At 37.0% G+C, this 26055-nt stretch overlaps 1 long non-coding RNA gene across 1 annotated transcript; it reads left to right on the forward strand.

The window, feature by feature from the left end:
• The first annotated feature begins 23011 nt into the window (after positions 1-23011).
• LOC137857587 (uncharacterized) lies at positions 23012-25493 on the forward strand. The gene is made up of 2 exons (XR_011097173.1): positions 23012-23129; positions 25056-25493. It is a non-coding gene; the product is annotated as an uncharacterized lncRNA (long non-coding RNA).
• Positions 25494-26055: the final 562 nt, after the last annotated feature.

Here is a 26055-nt window from a genome sequence, read left to right on the forward strand (position 1 = left end):
ATCACATGCAGGCTTCCTGGTTTGGAACTGCTTTCTTGGAGGCTTGCTTTCCCCTGTGCCACAGTCCTGCATTCAGGAGCAGCTAGGATGCTGCTCTCAGAGCCCAGGCTTGAACTTTTCAGGCCCAGTGACAAGACATGTTCAGCTGGGGGGTTCTGGCCTCTGACATCTGTTTAGTTGGTGGTCTGACAGCCCAGATCTCTCAAACTACAGTTTATTTGGTTCCTTACCTGTTTTGCTCTGTCCTTGCTTATGCTGCTACTCAAATAGGAAAACTGGCCTTATGTTTTCAGAGGTAATGATTGTCACGTATAAGACGTTTATTAATTGTACAACTGAAATGAAAAACACCAGAGAGACAAACAAACAAACAAAGAGAAAAACGTAAAATTCTGTAAAATACAAATAACAAGGTTGAATAGCACTAGAATCCCCCAGAGCAGGAGCAGGAGCATCACTGGATATATTGTAAAACTCACACAAATCATTGCAGTTAACAAAATCAAAAGAACTGAGCTAAAAGTATATAGCAGAGTGTGCAGCAAAAATGTACAGGAAAAGGCTGTTTGTCTAGACTTTTGTAGATCTTCTCTAACATCAAGAAAAAGATAAACAGCTCTTTCAGATTTCTCTGTTTTTCACTTTTTGAGACTAACATAAACATTTTAACTGATGTTGCTTTTTGCCTGTAGTTAAATGTAGTTGGTGAACTGAAAGGACCACGAGAATAGTTAAACTTCAGGTCTGCTGTTGTTCCTCAGCTTCTTTTTATTGACTAGCTAAACCTTCACAGAATTTGAGCTATTGCCCCATATTGCACAGACTGCTCCCTGCTACAGGTCATTCTGAGGCTCACTGTGTCAATGTCTTCCAACCGCAAAATTCCAAAATAAATGTCACCAGTGATAAAACACTGCAACTGGAGGGAACACCATGAATTTCTTAGCGCATGTTAAATATCTGGACATGAGACAAGAGATAAAAAATTAGAAACTAACTTCAAGACTGTATAAGAATCATCTCCAGATTTCTCTGGATGAGAATTAACAGACATAACGTGATTCTTGTAGTAAGCTTGGTCCTAAATACATTCACTCTGTGGAATGAATCATACTGGCTGTGGACCAGCCATCTATAGAGCAGGAAAATTTGATGAAATTGTGTACCAAACACAGTCTCCTTCACACAGGTTATTTGATAATCAGGTGAAACATAAGGATATCTGTTATACAGGAGGCCTTAAATACCAAGAATTAGTTTATTCCATTGCAATTATATTTATTTGCAAATGCATTTATTTTTGACTAATACTTATGCAGATGAAGCATAGAAAGCTTGCAATTAACAACTGTATTTGCAAGCTTTGTTGCTTTGTGCTGTTGATAACTTCATTCATTTAGTTTAATTTTTTGGTGGCACAGATTCTAGGAGATGACTTTTGTAGGCTCCAGAGAATCAAGTCCATTAACATAAAACTAGAAAATTTACAAAAACAATCCACTAAACCAGCAGTCACCATAAAAAATGACTAGGTACTTATGAAAAAGTCCTATCAAAGTCAAGACAATAAGATTTATTCATATTTTGTTTCAGGATCACAAGAGACATGAGAATCCCTGGACTGATTCTAATGGAGAGGTTATAAAATCAATTAATTTGAAATCTAAATGTCTCTGTAGCTTGAGGAGTACCTTCTCAGATACTTAATTTGTTTTGTCACTGCTTATCAGCTTGGAGTGAAACAAGATCTGAGAGCCATTACAGTGAAGGTTGTGCAAAACTTCAGTAGCTTCACGTTTTTCCATTTACTAAGGAACAATAAGTGCTGCCTCACCCTCACAAATAAAAGTTCTACAACTTGACTTACTGTTTTGTTTTGTTTTCTATGGAACAAAAATCCGTCATCCCTTGCCTGCCCTCCCCAGTCAACTTTGGTTTGGACATTTTAGAAGTGTTGCCAACAAAAAGAGTCAATGTAACTTATTGGCCAAAATTCAATAAATCTTAGTAAACTATAATTGCTCAGTTTTCATGAATATATTCCAAGAAAATAAGCAATAAAAAGTGGTAAACAAAACCAAAGCAGTGAACAGTCTGTCTGAACAATGATTAACCCTCACAGTAAAGAAATAATGGTTATGAGTGACAAGAAACTTTACTGGAGATAATTATGTATAAAGTTTGTGTTAGTGATTCTAACTTTAGACATAACATTTTTATTTTTTTACTATTTGCACTCCTTATTTTACTCTTCAGTTATCCTCATGCTTCCCAGTACCTTTTAAATACTTAAATAATATTGCTTGCAAAGCCAGCTGAAAAAGTGACTCTTGGATCCAAAGAACTCTGAAGAATTTATAAGCTGTTTTTCCTTCTATCCTTGGAGCTACTGCCAGTAGAAGCCAAATCCAGACATTTGCAACTCAACACCAGGAATGACAAGCTAATCTCATCTGTGTTGTCAAGGCCTGAGCCAATGACCTCAGGCACAGGACATCTAACAGATGCTGAGCCACAATAGCTAATTCTATTTCATTTTATATGAAAGTTGTTTTAGATTATTGTTTTCTTATGTAGTTCTATACTGAGATACAGCTCAGAAGAAGCAGTGAATATTTTCAGTTCAGAATAAAATTCCAGTCCCTACAAAGGCTCTGGTAGGCATCATAACAACTCAGAAAAAAATAGGTGGTAGGCAAGTCTTTAGAGATGCAGAGACTTGTTTTAGATAATCAGAATCCTAAAGTTGAGATGATGATGATGTATTCCACAAATGTATTTTATAAATCTCTCTACTCCAAACACCATTACAAAGTATTATACTCTTGGAATTTTGTTCTACTGAGGGTAAGAACTGCATAGGAGCCCTACTTCATGTAATATATCAGTACCTCACTCTCTGGATAGAAACGGGAAATGTAACAACAAAATGGAATATGAATGTCAATGAAAATACCTCCAAATACGTGCAAACCTTGCTGAGGGTTCAAATCAGTTCAATCCAATTGCCCAGTCTCAATGAAAAGTGTTCTTTTTTTTTCTACCTGAAACACAGAAGGCAAATAGGATCTCAGCAGTGTTATGAAGATGGACATTTGGTCTCTCTCTATTATGTGCTCATGTACATGTGCTCTCAGAGATACTGCTTCCTAGATGTTGTAAAGCAGAAGGAAAAGCTCAGGTCAATCACTATGGAGGTAAAACAATACTTCCTGCCTGCCATGGTGCTGTCTGGAAGACATTTACACTACAAAATGAGTTTCAGATTTATGAACTGATATTTTGGACCTCCTCATATTAAAGGCATAACTCCTCCTGACTTTAATAAAACCAACATTTTACCCACAGAGAACTGAGAGAGAGCAGGAGGACATGATTGGAGTAACTGCCCAGACTCAGCCTATCCAGCAGTTGCTCATTTGGCATTCTAAACATGCCTGTAGATCCTTGCTGCTTATTGAAAGAAAGGTGGCAGTGGTCTCTCTAAAGCAAGTTGATTTGTAGCTTGTTTGGAAAACTAGTTATATCAAGAAACATGATTTCAAAAGAAGCATCTTGCCTGATTGCATAGCAGAGGAGAATCCTTCCACAGTGACAGCAACATACAAAATAGAAAAGGCAATTGCTTGGTAAACCCATATAGCTGGGGTCTAGCCAGGAAAAGATAGAACCCAAGACTGTGCTCATTTTACACTGAAGAGCGTCTTTATGAAGAGTATAAATTATGGACTAGAGATTATTAGAGATTACACTAGAGATTATTATTTCATGGAAATGACATCATACGATGGGTGAGCAATTGGCTAACGGGCAGGGCCCAAAGGGTTATGGTGAATGGGGCTGCGTCAGGCTGGCGGGCGGTCACCAGTGGGGTCCCTCAAGGCTCCATTTTAGGGCCGGTACTTTTCAATATTTTTATAAACGATCTGGATGTAGGAATAGAAGGCATTTTGAGCAAGTTTGCTGATGACACCAAACTTGGAGGAGTTGTGGACTCGAATGAGGGTGGAAAGGCCTTGCAGAGGGATCTGGATAGGTTGGAGAGCTGGGCGATCGCCAACCGCATGAAGTTCAATAAGAGCAAGTGCCGGGTCCTGCACCTGGGACGGGGAAACCCTGGCTGCACGTACAGACTGGGCGACGAGACGCTGGAGAGCAGCCTAGAAGAGAGGGATCTGGGGGTCGTGGTAGACAACAAGTTGAATATGAGCCGGCAGTGTGCCCTGGCAGCCAGGAGGGCCAACCGTGTCCTGGGGTGCATCAAGCACGGCATTGCTAGTAGGTCAAGGGAGGTGATTGTCCCGCTCTACTCTGCGCTGGTGCGGCCTCACCTCAAGTACTGTGTGCAGTTCTGGGCACCACAGTATAAAAAGGACATGAAACTGTTGGAGAGTGTCCAGAGGAGGGCTACGAAGATGGTGAAAGGCCTGGAGGGGAAGACGTATGAGGAACGGCTGAGGGCACTGGGCCTGTTCAGCCTGGAGAAGAGGAGGCTAAGGGGAGACCTCATCGCAGTCTACAACTTCCTCGTAAGGGGGTGTCGAGAGGCAGGAGACCTTTTCTCCATTAACACCAGCGACAGGACCCGCGGGAATGGAGTTAAGCTGGGGCAGGGGAAGTTTAGGCTGGACATCAGGAAGGGGTTCTTCACAGAGAGAGTGGTTGCACACTGGAACAGGCTCCCCAGGGAAGCGGTCACTGCACCGAGCCTGACTGAATTTAAGAAGAGATTGGACTGTGCACTTAGTCACATGGTCTGAACTTGGGTAGACCTGTGCGGTGTCAAGAGTTGGACTTGATGATCCTTAAGGGTCCCTTCCAACTCAGGATATTCTATGATTCTATGATTCTATATAAAATGCAGAGCTACACACCATTCTTGTTCAAATATTGTTCAAGCTATGAAGGAAACACTTTTCATAAAAGGCAATAAAAAGCATGACAGAAGATGAAAAAAGTTCCATTAATATACATATATGTGAACTGTCATACACATAAATGAGCAGCACCTTCCATAGAGTTCTCTATAAACCCTATAATTCATATTTCAGAAATAAGTTACTTACGAGACTTTAATGTAGGATGCTGGCATCATATACAACAACATACACAGAAAGACACAAGGGACACTCTTACTCCTGTTATGTCGCAGTTATTAAGACAGTAAAAAGAGCAGAGAATTAATGGTAACTGATGAATTGAAATTTCTGAAATACCTTTTTATTTAAACCCACTTATACCAAATAAGTATATATTAAAAAATTATCTTGTCTAATATAAAGTGATGATTCTTCTCCACCTCTCTAGAACCCCTGAATATTTCACTAGCCACAATTTAGTGTTGAGTAATGTCAGTGAAAATACCATTTAAATTTGAGAGATTTTTTTTGCATAACTTAGGACAAAGCTTTTTGTTTTGCAGCCAAGCAATAAATCCTAACAGCTTATCTCCCTAAGCCATCATCTTGACAGAAGCTTATTTTAATCACCTGAAAATAATTCCATTAAAATATAAGCTCTTCAAGTTACAGGGTCATGCACAGAAGTTTTTATGGCACTTTTTATGGTACTTTTACATGTATAAATGCTTTGCAAATTAGCATTTTGAAAACAATTTCCAAATGTTAAATATTTCATTTTCAATTAACTTTTATGTAAGTTGAATATTTGCTTCAAGGGATACAAGTGGTCATTTCCTGAATCAGTATAGCTATTATTGCAAAGCCAATGGTATGCTTTGTTAAAAACTTTACCTGAAATACTGCAAAATGCAAACCGTTTACAGTGCACAATGGGAAGAACTTTTATTATTCAAGAATAATGCTACATATCCTTGAGCACCATCTACTTGAAATAGTTTATTAAATACTTGCAGACTTAAAAGAATTTCTAATTGTAACACAATTCCATTTTTAGAAAAATAAAATTGCAGACTTACACATATTAAAAAAATGTTAGAATTTTATTTGAATTCTCAGTATAGCCAAGACATACTTAATTTGTATTGTGCACCTGAGCTCTTGAATTTAAGTCACACTGGGGATTTGCGTAAACAAAAGGCAACCTTGGAAGCTGCCAGGATGAGCATTAAAGCTCCAAAATATGGAGACATGTTTATTTTGTAATTAGTCACAGTGTTGATTTCTCTGTGTTTTGTTAGCTGCTTAAAAACATCAGAAATACCTCCACAACATCATACCCAGTTAAAGAGTTGGCATGGAATAAGAAGGAATTTTCTCCTTATTGTGTTAGTTGCTTGACATATGTCACAAGCAAGTCTACAAAAGCAGTTTCAAAGAGAAACATTTGACATGTGGTAAAAAAGATTCTTGCTATGCAGTCTCCAGGGGAATAGTATTGTATGGGTTGACTCATGGTGATATCATTGACTAGTATTATATCTACTAAAAATACATGATTTTCTGTTAAAGGTTCTCTATTTCTGTTAAAGGTTCTCTATTTAAAAGTTTCAAAAACTACATGATTAATTGGTTATTTACTTTTTGTGATCTATCCAACTGAACTATGAAAACTAAATGGAATACTTTTCTTATTTTTGTTTCTGTTTAAGTGAAGCACCTTCTTCCCAGGGCAAATATTCAAAAACAAAACAAAACAAAACAAAACAAACATGAATACAATTGCAGTATTAGGCAAGGATGCATGGCAGCAAGATCAAGTCAAAGAGGCTGAAGTTCTATCTGTAATTAAGGCATAACTTGGGATGATATGATTTGTAACTTGGAGTTACAAATGCTAAAATTACCTGTTTATTCATAAGTCATACTTTGTGCAAAAGCCTGCAGAGTAAACTCTCTCCAATTAGTCTGGCAAAGAACTGCAGTCACTTTCACCACAGGTACTATTCCTTTTAATGAAAGCACCAAGTTCAAGACAAAATTCAAGGATGAGCTTGCAAGAAAAACCCACTAAAAACAATTAAGAACAACTCAATATGTCTAACTGAAAACTCAGCTAAGCAATGTAACTGAATGTAAATACTAAGGATACAGAACAAAACCATAATTCAGCCCTCTAAAAGAAGTTTTGCTTACAGAATCCTCTTACAGTATGCATCAGATGGAAAAGGTGAACCCAAATCCTTTCCGGAAGAAAGACTTAGAACACAGTGATTGAAAAGCTACTTCTTGACCAAAACATCAATGTTTTGGGAACATATAATGTACCCCAAAACGCACCTACTGTTATTTAAATAAGCATATAAAATGACCAAGAGGCATAATTATCCATTGACATTTAGCTGAGATTTGCTAAATTTTACCATTGTCCTTCCTTATATAAGTTTTTATAAGGTATAATTACCTTAGGTGAATTACACAAGACATCTAGCAGTGAGAGCAGTAGACTTTCATTTGTACCTGTAGATCCTATTGCAGCCGTATTGATTTGCCTAAAAGTTTTGAAATATCTTTATCTCCCTGAGGTTCTCAATTCAGTTACCTTATCATGGGAATTTGTCTAGAGTGTATTTGCATATCCAGCTGAGAAATCATCGACAGTATATTATTTCTTCCCACTGGTGAACATCAGTTCCTGTGCTACCTTCAAAGTGAAGGAGTTTACCATGGAATTCATTATAACCACTGTCAGTTTATGTAGGATTCTCGAGCAGCAGGAAACAATTATTATCTCAATAATTATGTCCTCTCAGCTCAGTTCCTCATCCCTAACTGTATGAGAATTGCTATGGAGAACAAAACTTAAAGATAGTTTTTTAATTTGTCAATTCCTTTACAGAAAAAAGAACTCAGGAAGGCAGTTTAATGCAATTTGTCTATTTCAGTGCAGTATTGTATCTTAGTTACAAGAAAATATTCAGAAAAAGACCATTGATTTAAAAAGGAGGATTGAACAAGAAAGGTTGAAGGGTGTCTCCCAGCTTTTTCTGAGCTGGGAGACAGGCCACTAGCTCAGAAAAACTTTCAGAGCAGTAATTTTAGCAGAAGCAGTAGGATGTGGAGCAGTACTGAAAAAAAAAAAAAAAGTTTTAGGAATGGTTGCTGCATTTATCACAGCCTGTGCTGCCTGACAGTTCTTGTATGATCAAATGATCACTGTGTGCTAAAAGTCCATTTCTGGGCTAGGTTGCTGAGGTGTTATGTTTAGCCAGTGGAAAGATGAACTTCTGAAGGTATTCTGCAAGCTAGCCAAAACAGCCTTCATTACTTATTTTTAGCATTTGCTGTTTTTCATGACAGGGACAAAAATATAATTTGTGGATAAACAGCTCTTAATCAGGCATCTGCACTGATGAAAAAGACATGATCCAGGCAGCAAGAATGTTCCAACTTTAATACCAGCTCTTGTGCTGTTCAATCTTCTTCCTTCACACTACCACACTGTGTATGTTGCATGTTCTCCTGCAATGGTAAATAGTCACCAAAAAAAAAAGGTAATTTTTGTTTAATACTAAGCAAGAGCTTTATTATCAGACTCAGAAAAACAATCTTATACTTGAATTTAGCCCACTTCTTTCTTTGCTTTTCTGCAGCACTTTCAATTTGTCCAGCTGTAGCCAGAAGCCATCTCCAGGTCTAAATGACTAAATAAGCAGCTGTCACGTATCCATCTGCCATTCACAAGGAACAGGTGCATCCAGAATTGAAACAGAATTTGAGTGTCAAATTTTATCTTCCCCTTTTTGTACATACTTGTAGTACAAATGCCACACACCACCACTGACTGAGCTTACTGCAGTAACACGTCTTGACCCACCAACAGGAGCCTTCCATTGTACTGAGCTCTAAAACTCTACAAATCTAACTTTCTGTTTGCTACATGTGAATCTGAGTTCTAACAACCTTTCTTTGACTGTGCTCCTTTGATGCCACAGTATTAACAGGAATCAACAAGTAACGGAAAGCTATTATGATCATTAAAGTATGCAGAGGAAAAGTAGCCAACTTATGCTTATGCATGTGCCAGAAACCAGAATACACATTTTTTCCAGTTCACAAACACTTGAGAAAGGAATTTTGGTCCTGGCATTGTTGGAAAAAATTAAATGCCTGAAGGACATTTAGTTCCAGCAATGATGAGGGGGAAGGAGGGAGGGACCGGGGGGGAGCATGGCAAAGTTATTAAAAGATGTAATTGTAAAAGTACATAAAATCAACACATTTTATTAATGTTTTGAAAAAGACACACATTTCAGGTAGTTTATTTTCAGCCAAATACCGAAGCCATTTTTCAAAACTTGCCCAGGGAAAGCTGATTGAAGTCAACAGGAGTTTTGCTGAGTGAAATCCACAGGATTTGTTTCTAACAGTCATTGAAATAATATGTTTATTACTGAAGCAGTAGCAGAAAAAGCAGGCACTGTGAACCATACAATATAACTATTTCCTTCAGAGGCTGACATTCAGTCAGATAATTCTATTAAGATCATTGCGGAGTTGGAGGGAGTGGTCTTCAGCGGACATTTGGATAACCAATGAGAAACAATGGCCACACTAGTTACACTAGTTACAGTCTTACCTCAAACTAAAAAAATCATTCTTTACCTCTTGTCTTTTATAAATGTGAAGGGAGATTAAGGACAGTGTGAAGTTTCTGCCAAGATGAAGGCAGTGTGGATTTCTGGAAGGAAACATGTTTTCACCAAAAGAAAAGGGAAAAAATAAACAAGGTGGAAAAAGAAGCCAACTCTTTCCACTGAAAGAAACTGAAAATTAATACAGGGAAAGAAGAGGTAAAAGTAGGAATAGCTCCTCTGAAGACTTGTCACTTCCTATTGCTTTCTTTGTTTGACAGAGCACAAATTATTAATTTAACTTCTACTTCCACATTTAAAAGCTATGTTACTTTGCTATTTTATTTATTTGTTTATTTATTTTCCATGTGTTTGCTTTCAGATTCTACTTACTTTAATTTTTCCCTTGCTTTTCCTCCTATCACAGAGCAGGTATAGATACAAATTTCCAATAGAAGAGATGTTAACATTCTTCTGTTACTTTGCAGCCTTGTCAAGAGTCTACGGATAAGGAGATTTTAGAATTAAATTTATTTTAGCAAATAGATAGTTTGCTTTGTCTGATGTCTGCTGTGCTACATCATGTAGTTTCAAGATGCATTTGAGGAAAGCCCTGAATCTCTCATTTCTTGACAACCTGCCCAGAGGAATATATATTTTCTAATATTTGTTGATTTACCTAAGTTGTTCTCTCCTCTGATTCAGTCTTTACATGTGTAAAACTTTCCTTCTGTATTTGTGTAGTACCTGAATTATGACTGCGGCTTCTAGGCTTCACCACAATACTGTGCTGCTGGTCCAGCAATAACATGTCCTGTTCTTTGAGTTTCCTGTGTCCCTTGTTTAGGAAAGCATCAAAACTCCAACCTAAATGTGTTAATTTGTAGATGGAGAATATTCCCAGACAATCCTTTGCAAATGTTATTTAAAAATTGAAATAATCTCATATGTAATGCGGATTACAGAATTATAGGAGCTATAATGTCTCCTACAAACTCCAAAAAAAATCACCTATGTCTATTTTCTTGGACTTGGCACTTTGAGTTGTTGGTTGTTTTTTTGTGTGTGTGTGTGTGTGTTTTGGTTTTTTTTTGGTCGGTTGTTGCTTGTTGTTTGCTTTTAAATATTGGTAGGAGCACCACTCATATGTCTTTCAGTTCCTGGCATGTGATCTCTAAGAGAAATCACAATTTAAATCCTAAACTCAGCAGATGTCTTAGTAATTTTTTCTCATGAAAAAAGTTTCTTTGAGTTTCATATCCAGAGTATAAGAACCCATTTTCAATCACTTACATCCAAATGATAGATCTGACATATTTCCAAGAGATTTAATCTAGGGAAGTATTTATAGAGCTGACTCAAGTAAAGCAGCAAGACCATTGAAGTTAAAGCCCCTCTGCTCAAGGACCTATTATTTAAATGATATATTAGCAGGGTGCCTGCTCATCAAAGCAAACCCTAGATACAAGATATCTCAAAATACTGAATATTGAACTCCAGACATGCTTGGCCCACATGGCAGTAGTCAGCTTAGGTTACAGTGTCCTTTGCTGATAAATTTGTGTAATTATTTCAGTGTGTTTTATAAAGGTGCACAGCATGTTTCTTTAGAAGGCCCCCCTCAGGAATATATTGTTCTTGGAATTATTCCTTTGGAGCTGCAATGCCAGTCCAAGGGAAGCACAGAACAAAGTTCTTGCATTTAGGTAAACATCAGACACTTGGCTTAACCCAAAGTAATAACGTAGCTACTTCAGATTTCTGGCAACAGTGCTTATTAGGTAGCTTTGGCTTTATTGCACCAGTGTGTAAGTATGTATTGAAATACTAAACACCCTGATGGTCTCTTGAACAGAAATGCTTGTGTCCTGGAAAGAATGACTGTTTTCCAATAGAATTAGATTTTGGTGATGGATATGATAGCTGGTTCAGAAAAGCACGTATGGCATGGGACGGACTCTGGCTAAGGCAGCTTCCTGAGAAGAAATTTTCAGAGCATTTGCAACCTGTCTACAATTCACTACACCTCTTTATCCATGCTAAGAAAAACAGCATACATTCTAGGTGATGAATGTAGTTTATGTCCTTCTTTTTAATAACTACTTTGCCACAATCAGTGAGAACAATTTGCAAGCCATATGTGGGCCTATTCTTGACCAAATGGAAACTTTCTGTGGAAATTCATTTCTGTCTGTGAAACTCCCGCCAGGAAATGTTTCTTTGATGCAGGATGTAAATCAGACAGAGTCCTCGTGCTACAATATCCAGTTGCTCTGTGGCTACAAAACTCATCCGACACTGAAGTGTTTTGTCCTTGCATCAAATCAGACAAACAAGGACTCGTATTTCCCACTTCCTAGTATTGTCTATTGAGTTGTTGACTCTTGCAGGTAACCTATGTGTGTCCTTGGAGCAACTACACTCCTTCACTGAATTTTCTTCTCAAAAATAGACATAAACATGTCTAAAAATATATATATATTAAAAAAAAAAAAAAGTACAAGAGATATCCCAGAAACATTTGAAAAAACTCAGTCGCTTCCATTACATAAAAGAACAGGCAGTTCTTTTTAGAGCATGGTGTTAGACTTCAATAAAACCTAGCTTAAGGCAGGGTAAGTAAATATGTTGGTTTGTTCTACCAGCTTCTCCACAGTGCCACCATCAGTTCTTGAATATAAAAAGAATACAAACCTATCTTTGACCTAGAATGGAAGTCAGATCTGCTGTGAATTAGAGGATGCTGTAGCAAAGGATCAAATAGCAGCCTTTCTGCAACTATACCTGGTTCTTACTGGGTAAACACAAGGATTGAGGACCGTCCATCTCCCGATCTGCTCTGAAACATTCTTTCCTGGTCCTACTCTGACAATAGCTTTCTCATTCTAACATCTTCATTGCAGGTGTAAATTCTGTCATCTGGAAAAATCACCACTGCACAAATGCTGCTAGGCAGAAAAATGTATGGCAAATAGTTTTATCCTGTCCATGAATTGTCATAATAATATAATTAATAATATTTTTTTATGGCTGTATTCATCGTTACAAATTATTCACAAAATTATTTCTTCTAATAATCCTGAAAATGTAGATTGATTTTGAGACAATCCTGGTGAACCATAACCACATGTTGTTAAATACAAGATCTGTTCCTTGGACATGACTGGGTATGTCCAAGGAACACAGGATCTTTGAATAAATGCAACACCGATAATAAGTGTATTAAAAATCCAAAACACCAAATTAGTGTGTTTAAAGTTACTTTAGTTGCTAATATTACTGGTGATGTTTCAAATAGCAGAAATATTAATGCAAAGGAAACATACAAAATGTGTAAGCATTATCAAATACTGATCTGAAACATAAATAAGTCAGAGAACTATGGTAGTACTCAGTTACCTCTAGAATCAGAGCTGAGCCAGAGCCTCCATATTCAGATTTGGATTTGTAGCATGCCAGCATACGAGATTTTTGAATCAAGGATTTTAGTGATGGTATGTTCTAGAGATCTGGTTCATTCATTATATATGAATCTGAATGGGGGCTTGAAGTGCTTTCAGAAAAATAAAATAAAAAATAAATTAAATTAAATTAAATTTTGGATTCATATATTTTGATTCAGTCTGCATTTTAAATGAAACAAATACTTGTTTGCAAGAAATCTTATGTACATTCCCTTTGGAATCACAATGTGACATTTACTGGAAGCACAGTATTGATAAAAATCTTTCCTGACATCTCACAGTCCCAATGAAATGACAAGCAGTGACCTGGACACCACTTGACTGAGGAATGCAAGACAGTTTCCTATCATAAAAACTCATAACAGATTTTCAACACGCTTTCAAAATAAAGAAATAAATCCAAAGCGCTTATCACTTCAATTCTGCCTCTTTAATGTGTTGGCTTGCCTTCCTGACCTGTAATCACAGCAACAATGCTGGGAGTCATTAAGAGAATATCTACATAGCTCCATGATGTCAAGTGCACAGATCATTGTTGCAATTTAAGGACAACTGCTGCCTGCTGCCTAGCTGGTTCTCTGCAGAGGTGACAGCCAACAGGAGGAATGCTCAGCATCATTACCATCTATTTTGATTTGAAGACATGTACATGGAGACATCCTTGCCTAACCACTGGTGGGACATATTTATTTACAGCTGGAATGATAATTACATGGATGGTTCTTTTAAGCAGTATGGTTCCTCCTTTTCACTTTAAAATAAGAGTGATCATGCTAAATCTGTTATTACAAGTGGTGGTGTTTTTTTCTTTGTACTGTATAAGACTGCCAGCTTGCCAGCTCAGCAAAGATATCAACAAGCACTTGTTTTGTTGAAGCACTTGTTTTGTTGACTAGGCCAAAGGAAAACAAGTGCAATTCAGTTTAAAAATTTCAGCATTTGAAAAAATATACATTTCAAGCAATTTCTATGGGACAATGGGAATGCAGTGACAAATAGGAGAACTGGACCTACTACACCACATAACATTAATTAGGCTACTTATCATGTGCACTTAAAATTTGTAAAAAGAAAAAAAAAAAAGTAGCAGTATCTGGCAATTTGTATAAACAAACACCAAACAAATAGGTCTTCCATGTGGGAAAGACTGCATACAGCAGAGTTTCCAAGGCATTATTACAGCAATGTATTAAGCTGGTATGTACAAATCTCTTCCCCTTGAACTAGCTTTCATTTTTTTGTTTTCCTCAGCTCCAGAGGAACCCGTACCTGCCTCAGAGGACAGATCCACTGTGGCAGCACCCTGTCCCACTTGTGGCCATATGCTGCAGTGCTGGAGCATTTAAACAAAAAGTCTACAGAGTAGAAAAGATCTATTTTCAGCAGTTGTTGCCGTGTTGTTGTTCTTTTTTATCACTAAACTTTTATAAAAAAATATATATATAAAGAAGCATTAAAGCTTTCTCTTAATTTTTATTATTAAAAAAATGGGATTTTTACAATAAAAAAAATAATCAAACATCACACCTATACTAAAAGAACAATATTTCAATAAGAAGAGTTAGAACGTCTTTGGTACAGGCCTGGCTCAAAGACCTATCTTCACTATCTGGGTTTCCAACAATTATACCATTACATATTTCCATACATTAAAACCAGATCCATTAATATAAACCAGAAATTACTTCCATGTGTTTCCATACAAAATATTCCCTCTCCTCATGTTTATTAAATTTCCTGTTTGAAGAGATGTAAACTGATAGCTTCATCCAGCAAAGCACTTAAATACATGTTCAAATTCATGCATATTAGTAGGCTTCTTGATCAGGATCTAAATGAGGCTGCCATCACAACTTTTGCCTACATTAGAGTGATGTAAAATAATAATGAAAAGAGACAAAGTGCATTGCCACCATTTAATATAGTTATTATTGGGAACCAGCAGTGAAGCAGCTTGTATAGGCCTCTACTATGCTGCATGAGTGGTTTACTGTGGCCCCACACGTCCTTAGAAACAAAGACTGTCCTGTTAACCTTACAGCTTATTCTCTTTCTTAATAATCAGACAGTTAATGATCCTGAAATATGGGACCAAATTGAGGTCAAGGTGTGGGACTCTGCAACTAAAAACGACAAGGTTGCAGTGGGATTGCTCGGCACCTGGCGAGCAATCTCTGAGGCCTTAAAGAGCCCTGTGGGGCCACAGTCAGAAACGTGTGGTTTGCCAGACAGTGAGGGAACTGCGGGCTCCTTTACTGATCTGACTGCTACACCATCGGCCCCTCTGCTGCTACAGCCATCGCAGGCCTTTGCTGTTGTACTGGGTCTGAGCGGTTGTAGGGTTTAGCTGCCCAGCACGGTAAAACCACCACAGCTGTTACGCCCTCTGCTGACCCGGACGTGCCTTTTGACCCAGGTCCTATTGGCCTTGAAAAGGAGATGGATATGCTTTTCTTTGATCCGGGAAGAACGGGATACATAAGGCCTGAAGGCCGAGTTGCTTGACAACCTAAAGCAAGACATATTGTTCAAAAGGAATGGAAAATGGGGACTTGTTTGTAATCAAGAAAAGGAATGGAAAATGGAGACTGTTAAGTCATAGAACTTAAAGGATTGTTTGTTACCTTTTCTGATTGTACATATATGTAGATGTTCTTGGGTTTAGTATGTAAAGCAATGTTCTGCATATTCAGAATGTTTGATGTTCCTGTGTACATGTTGGTGGAGTGTAGACTCCCCGCACACCCGCCGTTTACTTGCCTTTTATACCTTTTAAAAATATTTCTTTTATAAATATTACTAAATTCAGATTGAGTTGAGACTTCATTTATAACAAATTGGTGACCCCGACATGATCTTCTTGGACTTTGGATCTGCAACCAGTAAAGGGAGGCACCCCACATAGTGGCCCTTGCCAATAGCGGTGCTAGCGTCCAACAAGATTTCAAACATAAGAGGCAAGTAAAGAACCAAGAGCTCTTCCTTTGTGACCTGTAATTCTGCGTGCAAAGACCCAAACAAAGATACTGTTTGGTTGGGTAGGATTCGGTTGTGTGGCTGTGTGCAGGGGTGTGACTGAGACGGAACTTAGTTCTGAAGCTAAGAATTTGTGGGTGGGTTAACCACTTGCAAGACACCTGCAGACACATGCACAGCCAGGGATTTGGAACCTCTTTAAGGGTTCCAGGGATTCGGAACTTATTTGAAACTTCCAGGGATTCAGCCAGGGATTTGGAACCTCTTTGAGGGTTCCAGGGATTCAGAACTTATTTGAAACTTCCAGGGATTCGGCCAGGGATTCGGAACCTCTTTGAGGGTTCCAGGGATTCAGAACTTATTTGAAGGTTCCAGGATGGGTCAGGTGAAAAGGGACCCGTAACAGGAACTTGGAAGATTGAGTCTACTCCTGGAGATTTGAAAGTTAGGCTTAAAAGAACTTGAAGTATATCAGGGCATAGCTACCCTTTGCATGCTAATTGTAGCGATTGAAGTAATAGGTGGGAAATATACCTAGATTATTTGTTATCTACTTTAATCAATCAAATTTGATGTGTGTGATGCTGCTAGTGATGATTATTATACATCCTGTGGAAAAATGAGTTGGGTGAAATATTCTAGATATGGGATTCCAACCATTGCTAAAAACTTGTTTATAAATCTTCCTTCCTTCCTTCCTTCCTTCCTTCCTTCCTTCCTTCCTTCCTTCCTTCCTTCCTTCCTTCCTTCCTTCCTTCCTTCCTTCCTTCCTTCCTTCCTTCCTTCCTTCCTTCCTTCCTTCCTTCCTTCCTTCCTTCCTTCCTTCCTTCCTTCCTTCCTTCCTTCCTTCCTTCCTTCCTTTCTCCTTCTATTCCTGCCTTTGTTTTTTCCTTCTTCTTTGCTTCCCTCTCTCTCCCCTCCCTCCCTTCCCCCTCTCCTTCCTCCCTTTCCTCTTCTCATCTTCTTTCATTTCACTCTTTCCTTATTTTCCTTTTCTTTTTCATCTTCCTTTCTCTTTTGCACTTTTCTATCCACTTCCCATTTTCATCTTTTCACTCTTCATTACCATGGTATTTTTTTCTCTCTATTTTACTGCTACTTTTCTATTCAAAATATTATGTAAGAGTATATGCATGTGTAAAAATTAAATATGAAAATATTTCATTAACTGACATAATTTCAAGAGGGTTCATCCTTCTAGAATTGCTTCCAGAAATGACAGTTGCTGCCATTTGCAATGATTTAGGAAAGCTCAGAAGTAAAACTAAAAATATAGTATTAGAAAAATATATAGAGATGTGTAAATGAAGGCTAAAGTTAGCATACACTAAACTATATACACAATAAAATACTGTTCTACATAAGTGGAAATTAAATATAAATATTTGTCTGCTCTAACAGGAGAATAAATAAAATGAAATTTGATGTTCAGCAGTATTGATTTTCTATGCTTCTTTATATTTGGACTTTGAAGATATTTGTTTTTGTAAGAGTAAGCTTATAAGATTTCCTTTACATTCTCTACATGTCAAAATAAGCATCACATGGAAATTTTCAAGTCAGCTGCTTCAGTATACAAAACAAATCCAAAAGTTTGGCTACTAAAAAATACTTCAGAATTTATGGGTTTGATATAGAAACAAAAAAAAAAAAAAAAAAAAAAAAAGAAACAACAACAACAACAAAAAAAAACTGATTAGAAATAAAGTAGAACTCCTTGCAATACGTTTTCATGTAAGTGTGTAGACTAATCACACTGAATTGATTTAAAATAAACTCAGAAGACTTGATGCTGGTTGTGGCAAATCAGACAACGCAGTGGGACACTAGATTTTGCAAATGCCCAGTCATATTTGTTTTTTTTGGACAAGAGAATCTGTGTACGACTAATCCTCTGGGATCTCAGGCCATCTTAAAGAGAAAACATCATATGGCTGTATTTTTAAGCAAACAAGGCGTTTTGGTTTCTTTGTATGACTGAATATTTTGAAACTCAAGTAGAAAACGAACTAGCAGTTAGTTTTGGTGTGACAGAGCCACTGTTATTTAGACACTTAAATAGAAACCTGTGGTGGTGCTGGTCAGCTGCAGTTTGCTGAAATCCTTGGCTGATCAAAGGTACCCTCTTAAGAGGAAAGCATGACAAGAAGACACCACCTGTAAAGGAAAAATGTTACAAATGGAGACATAAAATCCAGCTTCCTTTTCCAAGTAAAAAGGCTTATGTCTGTACAAGAGCACTGCCCATCTGTAAACTGCTATAAACGGTACAGCTACTCAGAATGAATACAGTTGCATTCAGCTGAGTGCCATAAGAAGTAGAGGAGGAAGTTGGCTTAGCTGCTCAGTTACAGCAAAAATAACATTTAATATGAAATTAAGATATTGCATGCAATTGCTTCATGCTCTAAAGCATACTCTTCAAGTTGCTTTTATTCAATATTACCATCTGTCACCTTTCTCAAGAATTTTCATAGAATGATAGAATCATAGAATATCCTGAGTTGGAAGGGACCCACAAGGATCATCGAGCCCAACTCCTGGCACCACACAGGTCAACCCAAAAATTTAGACCATGTGACTAAGTGCACAGTCCAGATGCTTCTTAAATTTTCTCCACAAACTGGATATTTAAAATTGACACAAACAAAATCTCATCTCATGGTTAGATAATATCATAAGAATACACAGCTCTTCACTGTAGGGACATGAAAGAGCTAATAACTTCACTGTGCTCTCCAGTCTGTTGGTCAGACTGAAACTGTTGGGCATGTCAGAGCTCCATTTCTGCCATAGGACTCCAGTAAATCACTCATGTTTTGTGCCACACAGGTATATTCAGTGACTTAGCATTTGCCAGATGCAAAAGCTGTAAGCTTCTAAGAACCTACCCAAAACTGTGGAAAGAAAAAATAGACATACTTTCATTCATAAATTGTGGGAATGCAGCCATGTGCAAGTTATTGCTGCCTGACACAATTTGAGTATGGGATCATTATTTATGTCACATGTGGAAAAATAAGTGGCTGCTAAAGCACTCTAAAAAAAAAATAAAAATAAAAATCACACAAAACCTTCTGGACCTTGTGTGTAAATATTCAAAAACAGCTAAATGATTTTACCCCTAAATGTAGATATTTTTTCTTATGTTTCTGTAATATCAAAGTTTGCTGAATTCTGAAGGCGGGTTCTCCCACCAGACATTTCAAAAGAACAAAAGGGGAGACATCAAGTCACCTCACTGCTTCAGGTATCTGATGCTAAATGTGTGCATGGCCAATTTTTCAGTACAAATTTTAACATCCTGGAGGCTGCTTTGATTTGTACTAGTTGGAAGGTTTCCAAAGGAGCCGTCCTTGTGGCCACAGCTTAGAGGGGCTCAGGAAAGTATCAGTCATGACTCCATGCTGACACTGGCACCGAGACAGAATACAGCTTGTTCTGGCTCTATGCTAGAAGGCATCCCACCCACAACTGTTGGAAAATGTCAGGTATCAGTGTAGTGCAAAGTATTCTTAATAGGAATATTTCTGGAGTTTGTTTTTTGAACTTGTTTGTAAATCTATACAAGTACAATCTATACATCTCGCACTTAATGTGCCTTGCAAAAGCAATCAGATAGCTAAAATGAATATTGTCAGAACGAAAAGGACTCAATCTTGAGACAGAAGACCTGTAGAGAGACAGAGTTTTGAAATATATATATTTTTGATTTTGTATTCAGGATGTTCAGTACTGAAATTTTTGCTTGCTATTTATTTTACATTATTTATTAATTTACATTATTTATTTCTCTTTACTTGTGTTGAGAAAGTATGCATTGTTAAATGCACCTTCTAATTTCTCTCTTATTTCTCTACATGTACATGCTAAATATAATTATAGGCCTTCTTCTGTTGAAAACACTCATATTTTACACCTTTTTTCCTCCTGTCCACAAGGCAGTGATTTTCTTTCTTAGCCACAGATTATTCTCTCCCAAATCCATCGTTCCCAACCACTCATTTGGTGGAGCACAGCAAGCTTTTTCAATCACTCCATTTTGCTGATGATGCATATGAGGTTGCAGAACTTAGTCTTGTCCTCACAAGTGAATTGTTTTGGTACAATTTTGTTGTAAATCTGAAGTATTGCAGTTACAATCTTACACAAGGAGGTTCTGATTCCAACACCACAAAGCTTTTTTAAGTTTGTTTTCATCACATGGAAAGAGTTCTAAGCTAAAGTAAGCAAGCAGTTCTTCTCTAATAAAAGTGTTCCTGCAGGAGATTATACCCATGTAACAGTTCAAATGATTTGCCTCCTTTTGAGACAAAGTCCTAGACAATGACGTGCTCCATGCAGACATAGAAGATGCATCCAGATGGTAGCTCTCTATGTTGTCTTAATTGGTTCAGATAGCATGTTTTCTTTCATAATAGCATGTCTCAATTTTTGGTCAATTTTTAGATGGAAAACTGTCCTTAGAGCTGAAATTTTACCATGGCTATAAGTCATTAAGTTGCTAAGAACCATTCAGAAGCATGCTATAAACACCTGCTCATAAAAAGCACTAAACTCTATTTAAAAAAAAAAAATAAAATAAAATAAAGCAGTAAATCATTTCTCATATTATATTTTCCATAAGCATGACACTTTCTCTGTATTTTCAGACGTCTAAAGAACAATAATGCTTCATTTTATGGTAGTCAGATGGATCAACAGTCTAAAGAGCCAGTCCTGCTTAGACTGCATGAATATGTACTTTGAGAACAGACTTACGTGGCAGAAAATTAAATAAAAGAATCCTAGGAGAAATTTCAGTTTAGAAAAACATCACCCCACTGGGAAAAGAACCCACTTGTCAGAAAAGGCTGAAAATTAATTTTACCATCTGAGAGACTGAGTTTTCCTAGTAATTTAGTGACTGATTCTCCTAAGGGGTTCCCTATGGGTAGATTGTTTTCATGTATATTGAGGCACTTTTGATAAAAACATCTTAAATTAACAGATTAGATCTGCAAACATTTGCACTATTTTTGTCTGTTTCTTCTATTCCTTGTGCTTTGAAGACTCTAATCTCCGCTAGTACAACCTGTGAAACATGAGGATGAGGTGCCTGATTTCAGAAATGCTCATGTATTTTCTGTGAGGTAGAGGAACGTTTCAGATCATGAATGTTCAGGAACTACTAGAAATGCGATTTTAAGTCCAGGAAAAGGTGGGTAGCTGTGATGATATGAACACTGAGTAAGAAAGTATTCACCATTTTAAAGGGTTTAGGTGAGAGTACAGGCAAACACATTTAGGTAACATTTAAAAGTTGGTCAATTCATAACCTTTTGCTCATCAGGCAAACACAAAGGCTTTTCCTTAAAGCTCTCTTTGCTCTCTACTTTACCATTCCATGCATCACAAATCAAGACAGTAATTGAGGTGTCAGAATGCCTGTAAAAGATCTTGTGAAACCCCTACTGTTTTTAAATCATACTACTTCATACACCTGAAAATGTATTAAATTAAAATTACTTTTAACCTTGTACTAGACATGCTTTTGTTCTTGATCTATGGAGAACTCAGATTCTACTCAGTTTCTACTTCGTGCCTGTTATATAATTCTTCTTTGAATGGGATTTGAGTATACATTTCACTTTCTATGGTCATTTTTTCTACACAGAGACATGATGCATATCTATCAATTCATAGAATCAGTCTATAAAAATAAGGGAGAGAAAGATGTTTGTTTGTTTGTTTGTTTTCTGGGACTAGTATACATGTATAAGGAATTATTCAACTGCTATCTTACTTAAAAGACTGTCTCTTTTATATCTGTGTTTATCATTCAGTTGACTCCAGTGTAGCTGATTTACAGATTCAGATTTCACAATTTTGCCTTCCAGCCAAGCTGTCTGTGATTTTTTATTTTATTTTATTTTCCAATTTTGATATCCAGAAGACTTAAAGGCTAGGTTATATAGCAACTACTACCCTGGTTTACCTAACAAGTTCTCATCCATGATGAAGAGACATTTTAGGGCAATGAAAATCTTCTCATATTCAGTTAAATAGATCATCTTAAAACTAATTGTAATCTGATCAAATATATTTCATTTGCATTAGCATAATTCTAACACCTCATGGAGATTCCTTGAAAATCAAGACTTTCAGTGCTGCTTTACATTTTGGAGCGTTAGAAGTATAGAAAATACAAGAAATAAAATTTAAATAAAAACAAACTACTAATTAGTGACATGCTGGTCACTATGAAACAGGATGGAGCCAACATAAACTGTGTATAACTGTAATTGTAAACATATCTCCTATCACTTAGTAGGGAGGACAATCTTGAGGTTCAAATTCTTTCATTCCACTTAGACAATGCATTGCATCATATGATTCCAATTTATTTCCATTTATTACCGACTACTTCTGTAACACTTTTCAAAGGAAAGAAGAAAAAAAAAGCAGAAAACAGCAGATAGAAACAACATTGGAGTGCATTGCACTGTCCCCAAAACCATTAAATGCTTAAAGCCTTGTTTAAAAATAAGTTTTCAAACTCCATTTTTAATTAAGACAAGGGGAGAATAACAATCCAAAATTCAGAAAACTGTACTGTAAGAGATGTTCAAAAATTTGCTAGATTTTGGTCCATGGAAATTGCAGGAAGGCAAAGGGCTTTTTTATACTAACTTTTGAAGTGCAGGAATAAGAAGAATCACTGTCCACAGGCTCAGCTATATCTGTGTTCACAATCTTATATGCAACTCCACTTTATCCACATATATTAATCATATACTTTGGATGGAACTGCCTCTAGACAAGTGTGTTGAAGATAGCATCCGTTAAACACTAAAAGCTTATTCCCTGACATCAGGCTTCATTCTGAAAGCTCCTCTGATAAATGTCTTATTTATTTTCTGGACAAGTCCAGAGCACAAAGAACATCTTTTATTTCTGAGAAAGGACAGATATTTGGTGAGCTTACATTGTGTTTTGAAGGATAAGCCATTCCTACCTGGAGGGGGAAAATGACTCACCAAAACATACAAAGAGTCCTCTAGCAGATGGGACTTCACACACACACAACTTCTGCTAATGGAATTGTTTTAATGTTGACAGCTACACACAGCAAGATGGATTTCATGTCTACCACAGAGAAAGCTGCCTTTGTCCTGTCTTTATTCAAGTTGAGTCTGTCCTGACTATAATATGCTGTGAGTAGAATAGTCTTTCTATAAACTGCCATGACTGCTGAGCTTCCACTGCCACCTGGAATTTCATTCATGTTTAGGGTAAATATCACATGTTTTTAATAGCATTAGTAAATTGATACCTTGCTCCATAACTAATGTGACCAGCATTTCTAGCTAAAAAAAATTGTATTTCTCCCTTTTCCCCAAAGAAGGAAAAAGTGTGAACTCCTGAAAATGTTTTTCAACATTGCACCTTTCACTTCTCAAAACAATAAAGAAAGAGCCAGTCTCCTCTGTTCACATAAGCAAAGTATAGCAGCTGCTCTTTCCTTGCATAGGGTGCCTTTAAGAAAAAAAAAAGGAAAAAAAAAAAAGATCACTGAATAAATAAACTGGGCCTCTTTCCCTTCATCCGCATCTTGCTCCTAAAATGTCTCATTTTTTACATAATTGATCAGCGTTATTTGGATGAATGTGTTTGCACAGCTTTGGCAAGCAACTGCGTATTTTTTCCTTCTCATGCTGGAAGGAACATTTTATTTCAAAGAGTTAAACGGCCACAGAGACCCTTGAGATGCTCTACATCCTCTAGCTGTGGTATGCACTCTGCTAAGCTTTGAACGATACACTATGCAGCAGCCCCTTTGAGGATACGGCTATGTAAACCATCTTACACTCTTTTCCTACCTATACTAAAGGCCTAGTGTCTCCAGGAAAAAAAAAAAAAAAAGAAAAAAAAAGAAAAACAAGGATTCCTGTAATTGGAAAAAATTACTGCTAGAAAGAATCAACAGGAAAGGACTGAAACGAATAGGTAATCCAAACACGTGCCTGAAATTCCACCATTAATAATATAATTCGTGCAAATGTTCCCAACAATGCTTCACTGTTAGTCACATACCATTGTTTACATTGTTATGATGGTTAGGTTACCACAGATATAACTGTACTTTAAGTCTGGGAAGGTTGTGGCATGATATAAGTCAACCTCCTGTCACACTTCCGTTTATTTTGCCACCGAAGAGGGAATAGGCAGCAGAGATGCAGATCCCATATGTGCTGAAGTCCCACAGCCACATGGATTTCTTTTGGAAACTGGGATCATTAACTGAAAAAAACTATGAAATAAGCCCTTTAAACACAATAGCCAAATTCTTTTCTCAGTCAGTAAGTGTAACTCAGGAATTCTGATTCTCTTTTTTTCAGCTGCCAGATGAAGCCACAGTAGGAGTACATGGTTGGTCTTATGAAAAAACAAACACATCTACCAGCGCAAGTCTTAAAGACACTGCACAAAATACTTTAAAAAAATATATATATTTATTTGGTGGAATCATTCCTTTCTGTCAGAGAATAAAAATTTGTAATATCCCCTGTACCACCATGTGTGATGGCCCTCTGCAACTTACTCTTGCAGTCTCTCCCACTCAGCATACATATGCAGCCATTCAGAATTTAGCCAAGTGGGAGTGACAAAGATCTAGTTTGGACAAGATATATTAAACCCTCTATTTATATAATTAATTTATATAACATTTCACCACTGAATACGATGAGTTTTCAGGCCAGTCACTGTCTGCTTCTTCATATAAAGACAGACCACATTTCATGACCACACTTCACCTTTTGCAGCATGTCAGGAACACTTTACCTTATTTCTGAAAGGCTCCATGGCATATTATCAACTTTGTCTTGACAGACACAGCTCTGAGGTTATTTTTAAATCTGCCAGTCTAGTCTTCTTTCGTAACAGCCAGTAGGTTCATTGTTATTCTAAATTTTGACACTGCTTTTTGTTACTTACATACAGGTTATGTCTCAGTAATAGAGTTGGGGGGGCAGAGAGGGGCACAGACGAAGTGGGTCAGAGAAGGAAAACCAAGAGAGGATGAAGGTAAAAGACATGTGACAGAAGATCCCTAACAGTTTGTTTTTTTTCCTTGACAGATGAGACAAGCATAGATTGTATGAAGTATTTTGGGGCTCAAGGCATTGATGGATCTATCTGCATCAACTGAAGAAATGATTTCTGGATATAAGACATTTGCTATTATTGGAAGATGAACAGAGGGACAGAATACAGAACCTCTGTAGAAGCCCAAAGGAGACTGAAACATAGCATTCCAAATAATTTTGGAAAAACAACACTGAGGGCAAACATTTCCTTTATATAACTTGGCAGACCAGTGCTAAAAAATGAAATGTGGATCTCTAGCACTTGGCAACAGCAAATGGCCAAAAAAGGTCTTGTGTGAATAATATGCAGAGCAACTGTGAGTTTTAATTCAATTCATCACAAAAATTAGGAAAAGATTTTCTACCTTGCCAAATTCTGAACTACTTTTCTCATCTGTTTCTTTTTCTCTCTTTCTCTTTTTTTTTTTTTTTTTTTTTTTTTAAAATCAAGCCCTAACAATTATTTTTCTATTACAAAACATACTAGCAACATAGAATTATTGATAGCACAGTGCTGGAAATGTTATTGACTTAAGAAAAAAAAAAAAAAAGATATCTTAAAAGGCCAAATCCCAAGTCTCTCATTAATTTTGTTAGAAGGTAACTTATCTACAGTGGGTCAGCCCTGGAATGGCAAGTCTTGGTGAAAGTAATCTATCAATTGCTATCAAAAGATCCCTTGTAACACAAAGTTCAGCCAAATTTATCTGTCCATTCAGGTTATCATGTCCTGTTTTCTTAACCTAGAAATTTGCTCAGAGAGCATTAGCTCACCGCTAGCTCCATAGCCCCTTTCCCACAGAAGAAAAACTGTATTTATAGCATTTTTTTTGTGTGTGTGAATTAAAGCTGTGAAGCAATATTGGCCTTTTGAGGCCACAATACTAAATATTCTGAGCTTGTGTTCCCATATTTGGCACCAAAATGTGTACCCATATTTTTTCCTTTAAGTCAAAACATCTGTTGAAAACTGATAGGTATCAGTAGATGA

This window comes from Anas acuta, chromosome 5 (genome assembly GCF_963932015.1).
Source record: "Anas acuta chromosome 5, bAnaAcu1.1, whole genome shotgun sequence".
Taxonomy (NCBI): Eukaryota; Metazoa; Chordata; class Aves; order Anseriformes; family Anatidae; genus Anas; species Anas acuta.